At 49.5% G+C, this 17,649-nt stretch overlaps 1 pseudogene; it reads right to left on the bottom strand.

The window, feature by feature from the left end:
* The window catches only part of LOC128948217 (olfactory receptor 14J1-like), a 57,247-nt pseudogene extending 43,478 nt beyond the window's left edge, over positions 1-13,769 (bottom strand).
* Positions 13,770-17,649: the final 3,880 nt, after the last annotated feature.

Raw genomic sequence — 17,649 nt, forward strand, 5'->3', positions numbered from 1 at the left:
GGCTGTTGCATCTAGTTGCTTAGAGAAGTAAGCAACTGCCCTTCAGTATGGGCCCAAGTCCTGAGACAATATTCCCAGGGCAATTCCTTGCGTGGAAAAATAGAAAAAGTGCTTTACTTACATCTGGAAGTTTCAAAGCTGGAGCCAACACGAGGGCACTCTTTAGCTGGCGAAAGGCCCGTGTGGCGTCTTTTGCCCACTGGAGATCTCTGTTTCCATTGGCAATAAGATCATAGAGGGGTCTGGCGAACAGTCCATAATTATAAACCCACAGCTGGCACTACCCTACCATGCCTAAGAAGGTTCAGAGTTCCTTCGTTGTCTGGGGTTTCAGGGTTTGGCATAGGGCTTCCCTGCCTTAAAGTCTGCTGCTCAGCACTCACTTCTTGCCCCAGGTAGATTACCTTCTGTTTCACTACCTGTGCCTTTTTCTTTGAGACTCTGCATCCTTGGAGTCCTAGGAAATTCAAAAGGCTTACCGTCCAGGCTTCTCCTGCTTCCCTCGTCCGAGTGGCTACTAGAAGATCGCCCACATACTGCAACAGCCTCCTTTCCTCTTGTGGAGCTTCCCGGGACTCTGGGTCTTTGCAAGCTGTTCTCCAATCGGAGCGGGGAATCTTGAAGCCTTCAGGCACACGGACTATGTGAGCTTGTGTTTGAATGCAAAAATTTTCTGGCTGGCTTCATGGATAGGGAGGCAAAAGAAGGCATCTCTTAGGCCTAAAACAGTGAACCAGGTTAGCTCAGGTGTTAAACAAGTTAGTAAGGTATATGGATTTGCTACCACAGGGTATAAATTCTGTGTTATCTTATTGACAGCCCTTGATCCAGTACTATCAGTTATTGGGCTGATTCCTTCCTTATCTTCCTTTTGAGGGTACTACTCAGTTCTCACTAGTTGTGTTCTTTCCTTAAGCTTGATGCTCATGGGGGAGCATCTTTCACTCTCCCTGGTACAGCAGAGGCCCATACCCTTGAAAACACTTGTTTACTTATTCTAATATCTCCCTACTAATGTCTTTAATTTCAGTGTTTGTTAATGTTAAGCCTAACCTCTTTGTATCATTTGCCTCCAGAGTAACCTTTCTCATTTGAGAATATTTAGCAAATTGAGCAAATTGTACAAAAGCTTTTAGGTACACATAGTACACATGTTACTTTAAAGGTTTGCACAAGTATGCCTTCTCAGACTGGACAGTTGTTCATTCCCCACACTACAACATAAACATTCTCCACAGGTACTAAAGCTTTATTAAAACTGAATATATGACCCTTGTGTCGACAAAAATTCTTCCCTTTTGGGGAGGTCATCTTTACCCTTCCTCCCTTACCTTGGGAGGAGCCTTTAGCAAATCATATGTACTCATTTTGTGAACTGTGATTGCTTTGCATTTCAGCATGATAATCTTTGCCTGATTTCATACGTTGCTATCTTATGCTGCATGCTGAACAACATGTTTGATTTGCTTTCTCTTTGCCTTGTTTTCCTTTTCAAGGGCCAAGACCAGAGGGCGGTCTGATCTTACAGTCTCTTTGCCATTCTGGGCGATTTCTTAAAACAAAAAGACATTTCAGCATACAAAAAACTCTATCCCATTTATCTTCTTATTTTAAAACAGTACTAACAGCAATGAAGTATTATAAATCTTTTTATTTTCTGAGCTGCTCCTACTGGCAGCCTTCTCCCAGTGAGCCCCTCCCAAAAGGGGCTAATTTAGGAACCTCTTTGCTCTGGTCAGTGCTCATTAGCTCTTTCTCCCTGCCCTATCTCGCTTCCACTCAAACCTCTTTTCACAGACCTTCACAGTAGTTACTCAGTTTTCCTCCTACACACACAGCTCCAGGTGGCAGGTATCAGATGTGATTCCCACACACAAGCTCTAAGACCTTAGGTTCTGATCAGAAACCTCTGTTTTACAAAATATCAGTCTTTTCTAGTTCTCTTCTTGCACATTTCTTGCACAATCTAATTAAGCACTGTGCCTACTTACACTTGTTTTACTGCTTTGCAAAAAGGCTGCGCTTGTCACAGCCGAAACTCTGATATGCCCACAGACATGGACACACGCACCCGCAGCCCCCCTTTATCTCAAATTCACTAGAGCCAAGGCTTGAATTGCTGTGAGGGGGAGAATTTTTGGAATTCCTTTAACTCGCTTTATCGTAGTTAAGCATAAATGACCGTACTATAGTTCTCCTATGTAAAATGCCACTCTTGTTGCAACAAAATCTTAAAATCTCCACAAACACTACTATACAATCTGAGAATCAAATTACCACAATGCAGCGGAAGAAAATCACCACACAAAATCACTGGGAAAGGGCATAACTCTCAAAGTGCTCACTTTTCTCAACACAACACAGCATACCATAATTCGGCATTTACTCACATCAATTTTTCCTGGACACAATCAAAATAACAGCACACAGCCTAGAGATCAAATCCAAACATCCAAGGCAAAGGAACTCTCTGAGCTCATACTCACGGTTAAAATGTACCAAATCTACACAAATCACTACATTTAAACACAATAAATACCATCACTGACATTCCTCCACTCGCTTCTCCGCGGGGCACTTCTCTCCCTGCCCCCACAGCCTGCTGCAGCCAGTGCCTCAGGCCTCACTCGGCTGCTTCAAACACGGGTAGAACTCACCCCCCCGCACTGTAGAGCACTGTACATCTACTCTCTTTTATACACCATACACTTAAACACTTGCATGATTAGAAACACAGTGCACTGACCACACAATGCACACATTAACCATACAGCAACACAGTGTCCAGGCATCACACACACACACAAACAAAACACACATGGGCTCAGCAGTTCTGCTCTATCAGAACAATGAACCCCCAACACACACATACACGGGTTCACCCAGCTCACCCCCAGAGCCTCTAGCGGTTCCGCTCTATCAGAACGATGAACCCCGTCTCTAATACAGCTGCTCCATCAGCTGAACCCAGACGTCTCTGGGTGGTTTACTCCCTTGCTCTCCTTTCCCTCCCCTGGGGGCCCCTCAGTACATACCGTATCTTCCTCCGCAGGCCAGCGGGTCATTGTCTGTCCTCGCAGGTGGCAAGTTGAGACAAGCGGAGCCCCACCAGGAAAAAAATCCTAGGGCGCGCCTTGGAGGTCCGTCTATCCCCGCCGCCCCTGCGGGGACAGAGAACTCCTGCCTGGCGCGCCATAATGTTTTGGGGAAAAGAAGAAACCTCACAACTTTATAAAAGTTGTAAAACTCATTATGTTTATTTACGGCGCTGTACGCATACAGAGAAAATTCTCCTCAAAAGGCATGCGTACCCCTGAAGATCTCAGGTCTCCTTTTATCCCCCTTCCAAATGCATATGCATACAGTTTCACAACAGGTTCATACATATTCATTCCGTGTGACATTTATCGCCAGTTCTTCTTTATCAAAGGAATTCCTAGGTCGGGGGCAAATTGACCTCATGGTCTTTTCTGTTTTTCTTTCTCTGTCTCCTTGCTGTCTCAGCATGCGAGTTTTCCTTCAGCTTTGGCCTCACAGACTTTTCACCGCTGCTAGACACTTCACCTAATTCAGAATGGATCTCTACTCTGTCTCACTATGGAAAAGAACTCTCCTTCTCCTCCAGGAACCCATGGTCAGATTTGGGATTTCTCCTCCGAATTTCCTTATATCCAGGGATTGTTCCTGTAGGAATATTGCCAGTACAAATCTGGCTGCAGTGGTTTCACAAGGGTCACTTCCCATCTGTCCCCAAAACATTGGAGAAATCTCTGCGCTTTCCTTCCCATGGGAAAGGACTGTCCTGCTTCTCCAGGTGTCCATGGCCGAGATTGTGTTTTCACCTCCAAAATTCCCTAAATCCAAAGACTGCTCCCAGACAAAATCTACCATTCCTGACAAGTCTGGCTAGCCTTGGCCCAGTGAGGCTCTCACCAGCCTTCCAAACACTAGGTCTCTGTGCTTTCCTTCCTATGGAAAAGAACTGCCGTTCTCTTTCAGGCGCCCATGGCCAGAACTGGGGTTCCACCTCCAACATTGCCTGTTGTGTCAGACTGGAGGAGATTTTTGGCTCAACACATTTCATATGTGAGGGAGGAAGGGGCAGGTCCAGCCCTGCCCTGCCCTGGAACCCCAATCCCCCCAGAGCCTCTATCCCAGCCCAGCAGTGTCTGCCAGTCCCTGGCACAGCACAGGCAATGCTCCACAGCCGCCTCTGCAGCTCCCAGCCCAACTCCTGAGGGACCAAACGAGCCCAAGGCCCACCTGGGGGAAGGGCCCAGGAAGACCAAGTGGTATTGAAGACTGACCACAAGGCAAGCACACATCTTGACCCTACCTCCTCTTGGAATTTCCACCTGAACAGTGCTGGAATCCAGGAGTTGGTAACTGTATGTGTGCTTCTCTGCATCTTTTTGCCTTGCTCTCTTTCTGTGTCTTCTGTTTCTGTGCTCCTGCAAATTTCGATTAATATTAAATGGAACAGGCTTAGAATTTGTGAAGTTGAATGGCTCAAGTCAATGCTTTGAGAAGTGTTTTATGTTGACTTAATGTCTGTTGTGATTTGAGATGAGAAGAATTTTAAAAAGTAAAACATTTTCGTGTAAGTGACAATCTGTTAAACCACTAAGATAATGAACACGTCTCTGTGAAACAGAAATGTTAAAGATGAAAAAGTCCAGGAACCTCCTCTTTCTTTTCCAGTCAACAAAGAAGCAGTGGGCCCTGGCCCTGGCCCCCATCTCAACCAAACCAAACCAAACCAAACCAAACCAAACCAAACCAAACCAAGCAACCCTGCCATGGGCTGAGCCCCTTCTCCCCTCCCCAGGCTGTCCCTCTCCACATTCTAACCAAACCAAACCCCAACAACTCCCAAACAGGAAAACAAGAGGCTACAAAACCCCAACCAGAACAAAGCAAGGCACAGCTATTGAAATCTTACCAAGTCCCCTCCCCCCAACACAACTAAAACAAAAAACCCCTATAACCTACAACCCATACAAAATAACCTTACAACTAAAAACTTAAACATAAAAAAAGCCAAAACCAACCATAAAACCAATTGTAGCACAACACAACCACGACTTCCACCACAAGTTACTGGCAGGTCAGATGTTAACCCTTTCAATACTTCAATCCTCCCTCGAGTTAAAGAAAAAACAAAATGCAAGCATATATAAAAAAAAAATAAAACCATCAAAGTCAGTAAAGAAGAAATGAAATCCTAATTTAAAAGAAAGAAAAAAATACCTTAATCTTAAAACTAAAATCCTTTTATAAACTATAAAGAAAAAACTCTTTTTCTTCACAAAACTATTTTAAAAATTCAAATTTGTATCAAACAAAAACCTCCATGCTAAAATAAACAAATATTAAAAAAACTGCAATTTTATGAGAAGTTTAAACAGGAAAAAAAGAAGTAATTCAGTATCCCCAAGAGAAGATCTCTATTCCCAGAAATAAAAATAATTTAAAAAGTAAATAATAAAAACTTTATTACAACTCATCTTTAAAACAATACCCCACAAGTCAACATGGCCCATCAACAAGCTGTAAAAAAGCTTGTAGCTATAAAGACAACTTCACAATAATGAAGTTCCCCAGACAACTGTTATCCATGACAAAATTAAGTACCACAAAAAAAAAATTTCCTCCTGTAAAAAACCTCCATAATCTTAACAAGAAAAACTTATCATCCTAAAATTAAAAAAAAAGACAATTCTAGAAATAGTAAACCACTAGAAATTTTAAGTTTAGTTTCTTTATATTGTCAGGTTAAAAAAATATTGTAAAGAAAAAAAAGTGTTCTAAAGAATTTATTTTAATTCTTACTACCTTTTTTCTTTTAATTGCTTTTAATAAAATTTTCTTTAAACCCTTTTAAAATTTTAAGTCTGCTTTACCTTTCTCGTAATTCTATCTCACAACAAAATAAACACATAAATAATTAACCGACACTAAAACCGACCACACTCATCAATCCATTAATTAAGAAATCTCAAGATGGAAAAAATCTTAAATTAACAAACCAAAACCACTACAATGTTATCATTAACCCTTTGCCAAAGTTTCTCTGATTTTCTAAAGCTGCTAGTAAAGGCTGTTTGGTTGGTTTGGGCTCCTGAGAATCTCTTATTGGTATTTCTTCAGGGAGTCCAACTCAGAGTACACAAACAACTGTAATTCCTTTTAAATGTTTCCTTGAGAGAATTGTTTGGGGAATGGCAGTCAGGGCTTGTGTGTCCTGCTTGGCACAGCCCAGGCAGGGCTTTCCCAGCCACATTCCACACTCCATTGCCCAGCTGGAGCCGCTGCTGCCTCTGAGTTGTGCTGCCCCAGCCCCAGGGACGCTCTCCTTGTCTGCCCATTCCTCCACGGTCTCTGGGCAGGGATGGCCTCAGTGGGGGCTGCTGACATCCTCAGCATCTTGGAGGCTGCTGCTGAATTTTCCTGCTGCAGAGGCTTGTTCAGCCTTCAGCTCTTCAATGCAGCAATTCAGTGTCCCAGGGCTCATTAACATTGAGAACACCTAAACAAGCCAAGCCTCTGGGAATCATTTGATTTTAATTTCCAAATCTTTTGTGGTTAATTAGACGAATTCCAGTAGTGTATTCAAATTGAATAGATTCTATTTAAAGAGACAGTGAGAAAGGATTTCCTAGGTCCAATTTAGGTTTCTTCTCCCTGTTAATTTATTGATACATGCAATCTCCAGCTGACACTGAATCCAAGTACCTCCTCATGCAGTTTGAATAGATATGAAAGTCAAGACCCTTCATGGCTGACAATCAATCAGACTCTGTCCTTACCCCCACCCCACCATTTCCCCCATCCAAGCCCTGGCACTCAGAGCAGCCTTGTGCAAATCTGAGCTCCCTCCAGCCCAGGCTGCACCTGCAGCTTTCAGCTCCTTGGCTCCAACTCCCACCTGCTTTCCTTGGAGAAGGAGCTGCCCGAGACACAGAGGGATGTTCATTTCTTGTCTGCCAACAAAGCCAAGGCAAGTCACAGGTCCATCAAATGCAAAACTCATTCCTCTGCTGGATATTAAATCCACTTTCCACAGCAGACAGTCTCAGAGCAATGGAAAACACTTTCTGTGCCCAGCACAGATCCCAAGGTCCCCCCAAACCCTTCCTGCCCCAATTCTGCCCAGATTTGCTCTTTGCACACACGAGTCACAGGCTAAAGTCAGGAGCTCCCTCCATGCCCAGAGGGAGGAGAAGAGAGAAAGGGGATGAAGAGCTCTCCTGTGCAGAGCCAAGGTCCAAGTGCCCCTGCAGTGGGAACCACAACTCATCAGGTTTGTGTCCTTTGGGCTCAGGGAGTGGTGACACTCAGAGGCACAGGAAGGTTTCTTACCAACAAACACAATTTGAACATTTGAACAGTTTAACAACCATCACAGCTCTTACTTCAGCTCTTTGTGATGTCCCAGCAGCATTTGACACGTCCACCATCCCCAGGGGATCTCTGTTCTGGAACAGTTTTAGACAGAGACATAAGAAAATGTAATTCTGTGATAGATATAATGACAATTAGATTGTTGTCTAATGTGATATATATTTGAACATCAGAATGTCTGAACAACTCCCTGAAGTTCGAAGCATGAAGCCATTCAGTTGAGAGGTGCTTGAATGACCAGAGAACATCTGAAGAAGAAAATCTGGGATCAATGGGAAGGTCATAGATCAGGCTGGTCGAGTGAAGAGATGTCCTTAGACATGGCCATTTAAACAGGAGAGCTGGAAACACCCAAAGGAAGAAGATAATGAAATATTAGACTAAATGTTGGTGACTAACATAGAGAAGAAGACTGATATTTTTTCCTGGAATCACAACAAGAATCCAGTAGATCCAGAAAATTCCTGTTCCTTGTGGAAAAATATACCATCTCCTAAAAGTACTCAAGTGAGTCAGATAATAAAGATTTGCTTGTATATTAGGAAACTAACAGGTATTAAAACCTGTGCCCCTTTCCAGGCAGACATCAGCTGTGTGCCCATGAACATGCAGCGCCACTTGTGCCCTGAGGTGCCCAGCTGGGATTAGATCTCTCAGAGAGCACCTGAAGGAGAGCAGAGCACCTTGCAAGCTGCAGGTCCCTGACAGCTTCGCAGGGCTCCTGTCCCATCAACATCTGCTCTGCTCCAGTCTGCAACAGGGCCCAGCATGGTGCCGGGATCATCAGAGAGCTGAGGTGTGTGCTGGAATTCAATGTCCTCCCCATCGCGCAGCAGCCCTGCATTTCCCTCCTGCAGCCTTGGTCTCCAGCACAGCCATGGAGGCTCTTTGGGCTCTGGAATGTTGCTGCAGCCCCTAAGGGCAGCTGAGCTCTGTCTTTGGCACAGTCAGGCCTGGCCAGTGCAGGCCATGCTCAGCAATTGCTTGTGTGTGCCTGGCCTTGCTGTCAGCCCCAGCAGCGGCTGCATGGCCCCTTTGTAGCCCTGTGCTGGCCCAGCCATGGTGGCCCAGCCCCTGTGCAGGCCCAGCCCAGGCCAGGAGCATTGCGGCTGGGAACGGCCCCTGTGCCGTGGTGCCCACAGCAGCCTTGGGGCTCTGTGCCCCATGGCCTCCCTGCTGGACAGCCTCTGCCAGCTCCTGCAGAGCCCGTAGGACCTGTGGGGCTGCATAGACAGCCCTGCCCCGGGCTCTGCCACCCTCTGGGCCAGCAGAGAGGCAGCCAGGGCTGGCCATGGCCGGGAACAGGCCCTGAGCCCTGCAGGAGGATGGAGCTGGGCCACAGACAAACTCAGCCCAGGCCAAAGCTGGGCTCAGCAGCCATGGCTGCCAATGCATGGGGACAGAGGCTGGCACTGACAAATGTCCTGGGCCCCCTCCCTGCTCTGCCCATGCCACCAAGGGCACAGAGCAGCCTCCTCTCTGGGCCACATGCCTGTTTGCAATGCCTTGCACAGGCGCTGGCCCTGCCCCACAAGGCCTGGCCTGAGTCCTGCCCCTGCACGCTCAGTCAGGCTGAGATAGACACTGATGATTTCTGGGCCAGGGTATCTGAGCCCAGCCCAGCTCCCTGCAAGCTCTGCCAGCTGCCCTGAGCTCTGGGCAGCACCAAGGGCCTCTCCCCAGCCCAGCCCAGCCCAGCTCTGGCCCCACAGCTCTGCTCAGGCCAGGCTGCTCTGGGCACTGGCCCCCACGGCCTCAGCCCCTGGCAAGGGCACAGCAGCAGCTGCAGCTGCCGCAGGACTCAGCCCCACCATGGGGGAAGGGGCTGGGCCAAGGCCAAAGGAGGCTCCCTGGCTGCCCTGCTCCCCTCAGGCTGAGGTGCTGACGGCTCTGTAGCCCCTGCTGCTATCCCATCTGCCCAGGGCAGCACAAGAGCCGCGGCCTTGGGGCCCTCAAGAGCTGCTCCTGCCACAGGCCCAGGGCCCATGCCAAAGCTGGGGCAGCCACAAAGCTGTGCCCATTTCTGTTCATTGCTGCTCTGATGGGGATTGGTTCTCAGCCACTCGGAGTTTGATGATGAATTTTCCTCCTGCAGAGGCCTCTTCTTTCTTGAGCTCTTCAGTTCAGGAATTCACTGGAAAAGGCTCATAAACATTTGTTCAAAACACCTGAACAAGAAAAGCCACAGGGAATACTCTAGGTTTTCAATTCTTTCGTGGTTAATTAGACACATTTCTGAAGTGTATTCAAACTGAATATACTGTATTGAAAACAATGAAAACTGATTTATCCTGTTAAATTTTTTTCCTGTTTATAGAATGATTTCAGCAATGTCCAATTGATATTGACCCCAGCACCTTCTCATGCAGTCTGAATAAATATTAAAATCAAGAGCTTTAAAGCTGACGATCAGTAACGCTTTGTCCCCACCACTTACCCACAATTTCCCTCATCCAAACCCTGAGAATCCTATGGATCAGGAACAGGTAAGATACCATCCCTGGAAGTGTATAAGGAAAGACTGGATGTGGCACTCAGTGCCATGGTCTGGGTGAAAAGATGATGTTGGGTTCCGGGTTGGACTTGATGCTCTCCAAGGTCTTTTGCAGCCTGGTTGATTCTCTGATGATTGTGACACTAAGAAAGGCCCTGGGGAAGCAAGGGGCCATTGTGACACTAAGCAAGGGGCCTGGTAGCACTAAGGAGACAATGGTGACACTGTGTGTGACATGGCAACACAGAGCCAAGGGGCCATTGTGACACTGTGGGGCTGAATGGAAGCAAGGAGTCCATGGTGACAGACAGTCTGGGTCCTGCTGGAACCACAGAGGCCACTGGGACACTGCAGAGCCTTGTGGAACCAAGGGGCCATTGTGCTACTGTGGAACCAAGGAGACCCTTGGGAGAGTGTAGGGAAAATGGAATCAAGTAGACATTGCAGCATTGCAAGGACTCTGGGAACTGAGGGAACAATTGTGACACTGTGGTGCCCCATGGAACCGATCCCTGGTGACACGGCAGGATCTTGTGTTGCCAGGGCTCCATTGTGACACTAAAGCACCAAGGAATTCATTGTGGCAATCTGAGGCCTCCTGGAACCAAGAGGCCACTGTGACCCTGCAGGGCCTTGTGGAACCATGCAGAGCATTGTGACGGAGCTGGACCTGGTGTCATGATGGGGCCATTGTGACACTGCAGGGCCCCATGGAAGCAAGGGGCCAGTGCTGCTCCTCAGGGACTCCTGGAATGAAGGAAAGATGTTTGACACCATGGTGGCCCTTGGGACCAAGAGGCCATTGTGACACTGTGGGGCTCAAGGATCCAAGGGACTTTGTGACACCATGGGGTCCCATGGAACCAAAGGGACATTGTGACACTGGGAGGCCTCATGAAATAATGGAGACAATTAGGACACTCTGGGGCCAAATGGAACCGTGGTGACACCAAGATATCTGGGAGTGTGGATCAGCTGTAGGGTAGGAGGGCTCTGTAAAGGGCCCTGGACAGGCTGGATCCAGGGCCCAAATACAACAAGGTCAGGTTTAACAAATCCAAGTGTCAGGTCCTGCACTTTGGCCACAACAACCTCTGCAGTGCTACAGGCTGTGGACAGAGTGACTGGACAACAGCCAGGCAGAAAGGGACCTGCCGGGACTGAAGGACAGCAGACTGGACATGAGCCAGCAGAGTGTCCAGGTGGGCAAGAAGGCCAATGGCTCCTGGCCTGGCTCAGGAATGGTGTGGCCAGCAGGAGCAGGGCAGTGATTCTTCACCTGTGCTGGGCACTGGTTGGGCAGCACCTCAAGTGCTGTGTCCAGTTCTGGGTCCCCAAATTTAGGAAGCACATGGATGGGCTGGAGCATGTCCAGAGAAGTACAACAAGGCTGGGGAGGAGTCTGGAACACAAGTCCTGTGAGGAGTGGCTGAGGGAGCAGCTGGGGTTGTTTATCCTGGAGAAGAGTAGGCCCAGGGCAGACAAGGTGGAGTCAGAGCACAGGCTGGACTTGATGATCTCCAAAGACTTTTCCAACCTTGCTGATTCTGGGATTCTCTGAAACCACCCTTGGAGCAGTTGCAGGATGAGTCCTGGGCCTCCTCTTCAGAAGCTCCAGCAGCCCAGGTCCCTCAGCTTCTCCTCACAGCCCCAAAGCCCATCCTGTCAGTCCTGCAGAGCCTCTGCAGCTCCTCCTCACTGCCCAGAACAGGGAGCCCCAGAGCCAGACACAGCAGCCCAGATGTGCCCCCCTGGCCTGGGGTGCCTCTGGCAAGGGAGCAGCACCAGGCACTCCAGGAGCCTGCAGACAATTCCTGCAGCACTTGTAGGATGATCCTGCTCCAAGTAAGGAACTGCAATGGGGAGTGGGGCCAGAGAGGGAAGGGCAAACAGGGATTGGCTGTTTGCAGGGCAGGGAACAAGGCTGTGTTATAGGAAGAGATTTGTAGTAGGAAGAGTAAAGAAAGCAAAGGTGAAGCCAAGGAAGTGCTCAGGGCTGTTTGGGGGTTGCCTGCCAGGCAGCCCAGGCTCTGAGCAACAGTGTCTGCAGTGGGAGAGGAAACTCCCAGCTGATGGGAACAAACTTTCTGGCTGACTGCAGAGGCCAGGACAAAGCTGAGTGGTTTCCCTGGTGTCCACCAGCCCTTGCTGGCCCCAGGGGCTGATGGCATTCGTGCTCCCTCATGTTCATGTCCCCACACCAACAGCATGGGGGTGCTCCCCCTGCTCTGTGCAATGCAAACAGGGGCTCCTGAGGCAGTGCTGCTGTGTCTGTGCCTGCAAGGATGGGGCACCTGTGTGAGCTGGGGGAGAGGCCAGGGCTGCAGAGGGGGGATGTTGTTGGCAGCTCCATCAGGACGCTCTGGGATGCTGCCCTGGGCTGTGCAGCGCACTGGGGATGGATCAGCCCCTGCTCTGCTGCTCCTTCCCATCTGCCCCAGGGCCCTTGCAGAGTCCCAGCCATGCTGTTTGCCGCCAGCCTGCCCACGGCCAGCCTGGGGCTGCTCATGGGGCTTTTCTGTGCTGAGCATTGGCCTGGGTGTGTTCTTGAGAGAGCCTGGGCAAGGAGCTTGGAGCTCCCAGACCCTGGGCTGAGGCATCAGCGCTGCCCCAGCAGTGCCCATGGCCTGTCCCTGCTGCAGCCCTGGCACTGCCACCCCCAGGTCTGTGCCCAGCCCCCAGAGCACTCAGGCCCTGCAGCAACACCAGGGCCACCAGGGCAGCAGGGCAGGGCCACGGCAGCAGCACTGGCAACACCAAGTGCTGCTGCTGCTGGGCACAGCTGCTGGGCCAGCCCTGATCTGCCCCAGCTCTGCACACAGACATTGCTGCTGCATCCCCAGAGAAGGAAAAAAAAGGGCATCTCTGCAGAAAATTTTGCTGGGAGATCCTTTAGTTCCATTAAATACACCGGGGGGGCAGCCCCTCATTGACATAGTCTGTGGCCACAGGGAAGGTGGAGAGAAACAAAATGAGAAATGGCACAAATAATGAACTTTTTCTATTGAAAATATATAGTAAGTAAAACAAAGAAAAAGAAACTACAGTGAAACAAAATAGATCAAAGATTACTTTTATTCCACATAATTGGCAGGATCGGGCAAGTATTTTAATGTTTCTGAAACCCTCCAGTCATCAGTCTCCACACTGCAGCCTTGAGCTCCTGGTTCCTCAGGCTGTAGATGAGAGGGTTCAGGGCTGGAGGCACCACTGAGTACAGAACTGACAGAGCCAGATCCAGGGATGGGGAGGAGATGGAGGGGGGCTTCAGGTCAGAAAATGTGCCAGTGCTGAGGAACAGGGATACCATGGCCAGGTGAGGGAGGCAGGTGGAAAAGGCTTTGTGCCGTCCCTTCTCAGAGGGGATCCTCAGCACAGCCTTGAAGATGTGCACATAGGAGAAAACAATGAACACAAAACAACCAAATACCAAAAAGACAGTAACAGAAAGAAGACCACGTTCCCTGAGATTAGAGTGTGAGCAGGAGAGCTTGAGGATGTGTGGGATTTCACAGAAGAACTGGCCCAGAGCATTGCCATGGCACAGGGGTAGGGAAAATGTATTGGCCGTGTGCAACAGAGCATTGAGAAAGGCACTGGCCCAGGCAGCTGCTGCCATGTGGGCACAAGCTCTGCTGCCCAGGAGGGTCCCGTAGTGCAGGGGTTTGCAGATGGACACGTAGCGGTCGTAGCACATGACAGTCAGGAGGAAAAGCTCTGCTGAGATGAAGAAAAAAAAGAAAAAGAGCTGTGTGGCACATCCTGTGTAGATGTTCCTGGTGTCCCAGAGGGAATTGTGCATGGCTTTGGGGACAGTGGTTCAGATGGAGCCCAGGTTGCTGAGGGCCATGTTGAGCAGGAAGAAGAACATGGGTGCGTGCAGGTGGTGGCCGCAGGCTATGGCGCTGATGATGAGGCCGTTGCCCAGGAGGGCAGCCAGGGAGATGCCCAGCAAGAGGCAGAAGTGCAGGAGCTGCAGCTGCCGCGTGTCTGCCAATGCCAGCAGGGGGAAGTGCCTGATGGAGCTGCTGTTGGACATTTGCTGGGGCTGCACTTGGGGACCTGTTCATGAAGAAAGGACACGGATAAGTCAGGAGAGGCTGCTTGGAGCCAAACCTGGGGCATTCCCTGCAGACTGTCTTGCTGGGACTCACCCACCCTTGTTCCTTCTCTGGGAAAACCTTCACCTGGGTCCCTGCCTGAGCTCCAGTTACGCAGGCTGAGTTTGCCAGGAGCAGCCAGCCTTGTGCCTGGAGGCTCTTGAGGAGCCATCCCTGCCCCACTGCCCTGGGTTTGTGGCCATGGGGCAGAGGGACAAGGCTGGATATTCAGGATTTTTCAGGGGAATCACTCAGAATGGATATAGGCTTGGTAGGATCTGCACTCCTAGGATTTTAGGACATGGATTGCAGGAGCTGTTTTAAGGACTTTTTTCCTACCCACACATCATTCCTGGCTCTCTGAGGTCAGAAATCCCCAGCATTTCTGCTGCACTCAGAGTTTGCCACTGAGAGATGAGAGAGGCAAAGGATTCCCTGTGGCTCAGGGAAGGTGAGAGGCTGGATGGGCTTGTTCCCAGCTGCCCTGGCTTTGCATCTTTGGCTGCAATCAGAGCACAATCACACTGCTGTGTCACCCTGAGATAAATCAGACCCTGCCCAGAGCAGAGGGATCCCTGAATGTCTCACCCTCCCTAAAGGTCTCTGGGCAAGGTCTCTGCACCTCCTTGTGCCAAGGACACTCACAGCTCTCTTGGAAAACTCAGCAGCATTTCCTCAGCTGTTGCAGCTCTGGCCTTCCCCATGGGACATTCAGGGAACTCCCAGAGGCTCTGGCACAGATTTGCACCCAGGAGGGCAGCTCAGAGCTTGGAAGGGCACAGTAAGGAGATCCCTGGCTGTCCCCTTGATGGGATCTCAGGGAGGGGGCTCAGCTCATTCCCCTTTCCCACGGACTGCTTTGCCCACAGCCCCACAGATGCCAGGGAAGCTTGGACACCCCATTCCCATGGACACAGCCCTGCCTGGCAGGAATGCCAAGGGCAGTGCCTGACTCAGCTTCTGCAAATGCCAGAGCCTCCCTGAGAGCAGCAGATAACAGTGACAATATCAGGGCAGGGCAGAACCAAGAGAAGATGTTATGGTGCTGTGCCTGAGAGGGTAAGGCAGAGACAGCCGGGCACTCAGGACAATGTTCCTGTACCCAGCTGTGCCCGGCACCTCCCACACACCAACAGTGCCCTCATCCTGCCCCCAGCACTGCTCTCTTCAGCCCCCTCTCTTTCCCTGAGCATTTCCCTGGGCCTGCACATTCCCTCCTGAGAGGAGCCTTGTCCCTGCCAGCGCTCACAGAGCCCATCCCAGCCTGTGTGCCCTGGCTGGGGCCCTACAGAAACCTGTCTGTGTGCAGGGCCCTGGCTGGGGCAGGCTCTGTGTGCAGCTGGGCAAGGGCAGCTCAGGAGAGCCCTGCTGGGCCCTGCAGAGGTGATGCTGCTGCTGTCCAGGCCTGAGGAGTGGCTGAGGGCCCTTTGGGAGGCTCCCAGCAGAGAGACTGACCACCCAAAGTTACAGTTCTGGATTCTCTGTAAATGTTCAAACATTCCTTTGATGATCCTGTGTGTCCCTTTCAACTCAGAATGTTCTGTGATTCTGGGATTACAATTCCTGTTCTGCTTCTCTCATCCCCCTGTTGTCTATAATCCAAAGAGAAAACAAAAACCCTTGCAGCAGCGTTAGAACAGTAAAGTAAAGTAAAAACCAGACATTTATTGGAAGCTTCCAGGTGTCCCAGTGGGAAAGGGCACACCCACCTCCTGATTTCAACAATTTATTAAGGTTGATAATTAGGATATTTAACAGGAACATCCAAGAGGAGATTCAGTTTCCCTAGTTACACACCCCTGGGTCAACCCATTGGAGTAGGTCCAAAGGCTTCTGTGCCTTCACTTTTTATAATGACTGCTCATATTCTGCTCATTCTCAAAACCCAAAATGCTCCTTTATGTCCAGTTCCTAGAAGACTATAGAGTATTTCAGGACTATGTAAAAGAATAGGACTATACAGAATTTTAGGAATATATTTAGACAGTCAGGTAATTAAGAGAAAGGTAAGGAAACATACTAGATTTAATTCAGAATTAAAGCTATATAAGAATATAATAGTGGTTTAATACAGTTAAGAGTTTAATAGAGTTAAGTAAGGATTATAGTATTGTAAATTTATAATAGTAATTTAGAGAGCTATGAATATATAAAAATGTAAAAAATACAAAAATCTTTTTGTCACCACCCCAACATTCCCATCTTTGTCCAAGAAGGAAATTGAAACACTCTCAGGAAAGCTCCTGATCTTTACAGCAATCCCAGGCTTACCTTCTTTGAGAAGTGTCCTCCGGAGCTGTGCCCAGGCTGGTCTGGAGCTGGGAGCAGCCCTGCCCCACCCAGCCCCTCTCAGCAGCAGCCCCTGCCCTGCTCAGGGTGGCTCCTTCCCCCCACAGCTTCTCTCCAGCGCTGGGAGCAGCTGCCAGGGCTGGCTGAGACCTGATCCTGGCAGGCAGCAGAGTCCCTGCCCCAGCACAGCGCCCTGGGCTGCAGGACCCTGCTCTGCAGGACAGCCCTGGGCACCCCTGGCTGCAGCCCCGGCTGCTCAGCCCTGCAGCAGAGCCTGGTAACAGGAGCTGCCTTGGGCTGTGCCTGGGCTGGGGCAGCAGGGAAAGCCAGCCCTGCCCTAGGGCCACAGCCCTGCCCTGGAGCAGCTCTGATAGTCCTCCTGAAATGTCCTAAAAGCTGTGGGATGTGCCAGCTCCAGGAGATCCCTGCAGGAACTGCAGCTTCTCTTCCCACAGCCAGGGAATGACTGTTTCAAACCTGGGCTGATTTCTGCTCTAGTGAGCCCTGAGTGAGCTCTGCTCTGTGCTCCCAGCCCAGGCTGAGTTTAACCCCTGTGTGCCCCTGTGCTGTACCCGGGCTGCCTGCGGGCAGTGCCCCCAGCCCTGCTGGGCTGTGCACAGGAGCTGCTCCTAGGCAGAGCTGTCTCTCTGCAGCGCTGCCCTTGCCAGGAGCTGCCTCTGTGCCGGGAGCTTCTGTGCAGGTTTTTCAAAGGACTTTGGGTTTGGCTTCTGCCTTGGAGTCTCTGAAAGGTTTGTGCAATCATGGCCTCCAATTACTGCTGTAATTAGTCCCTGGAGAGGCTTTGTCAGTAACAACACTCAGTGGGGCTCATTTATGCTTTAGGGTACTTGAGTTTTTTCAAAGTACTTGATGTTTCCCTTTTGATACAGACTCTGTGAGAGGTTTGTGCAATCATGGCCCCAATTATCTGCTTTAACGAGTCCCTTGAGAGCTTTGTACTGAAACTTAGCAGGGCTCATTAATGCCTTGAGATACTCAAGGTTTTTAAGGTACTTTATGGATTTAAGAATACTTTTAGGTACTTTTAAGGATTTTCCTTTCCTCACTGAGTCTCTGAGAGGTTTTTGTGCCATTCTGGCCTCCAATGCTCTCCTCCAAGGAGTCCATGAGGAGCCTGTGTTGGGTATCTTTCCCCTTTCTGTTTTACAACAAAGATGGAACTGAAAGAATTTTGTAAGACTTTCTAAAAGCATTCAAACAATCAGGGGAAAATTAACAATACAACAACAACCACTAAGAGAATTAATAGTCCTGGTTTAGCTAGACATCATTCAACCCTTTAGTCCCTTGGACTGGAAGAGTTTATTGAACCAGTCTTTTTTTTCCACTTGAAGCTTCTTG

This window comes from Melozone crissalis, unplaced genomic scaffold, assembly GCF_028551555.1.
Source record: "Melozone crissalis strain CALT ecotype California unplaced genomic scaffold, PUWL_Pcris_2 ptg000115l_1, whole genome shotgun sequence".
In the NCBI taxonomy this organism is placed as follows: domain Eukaryota; kingdom Metazoa; phylum Chordata; class Aves; order Passeriformes; family Passerellidae; genus Melozone; species Melozone crissalis.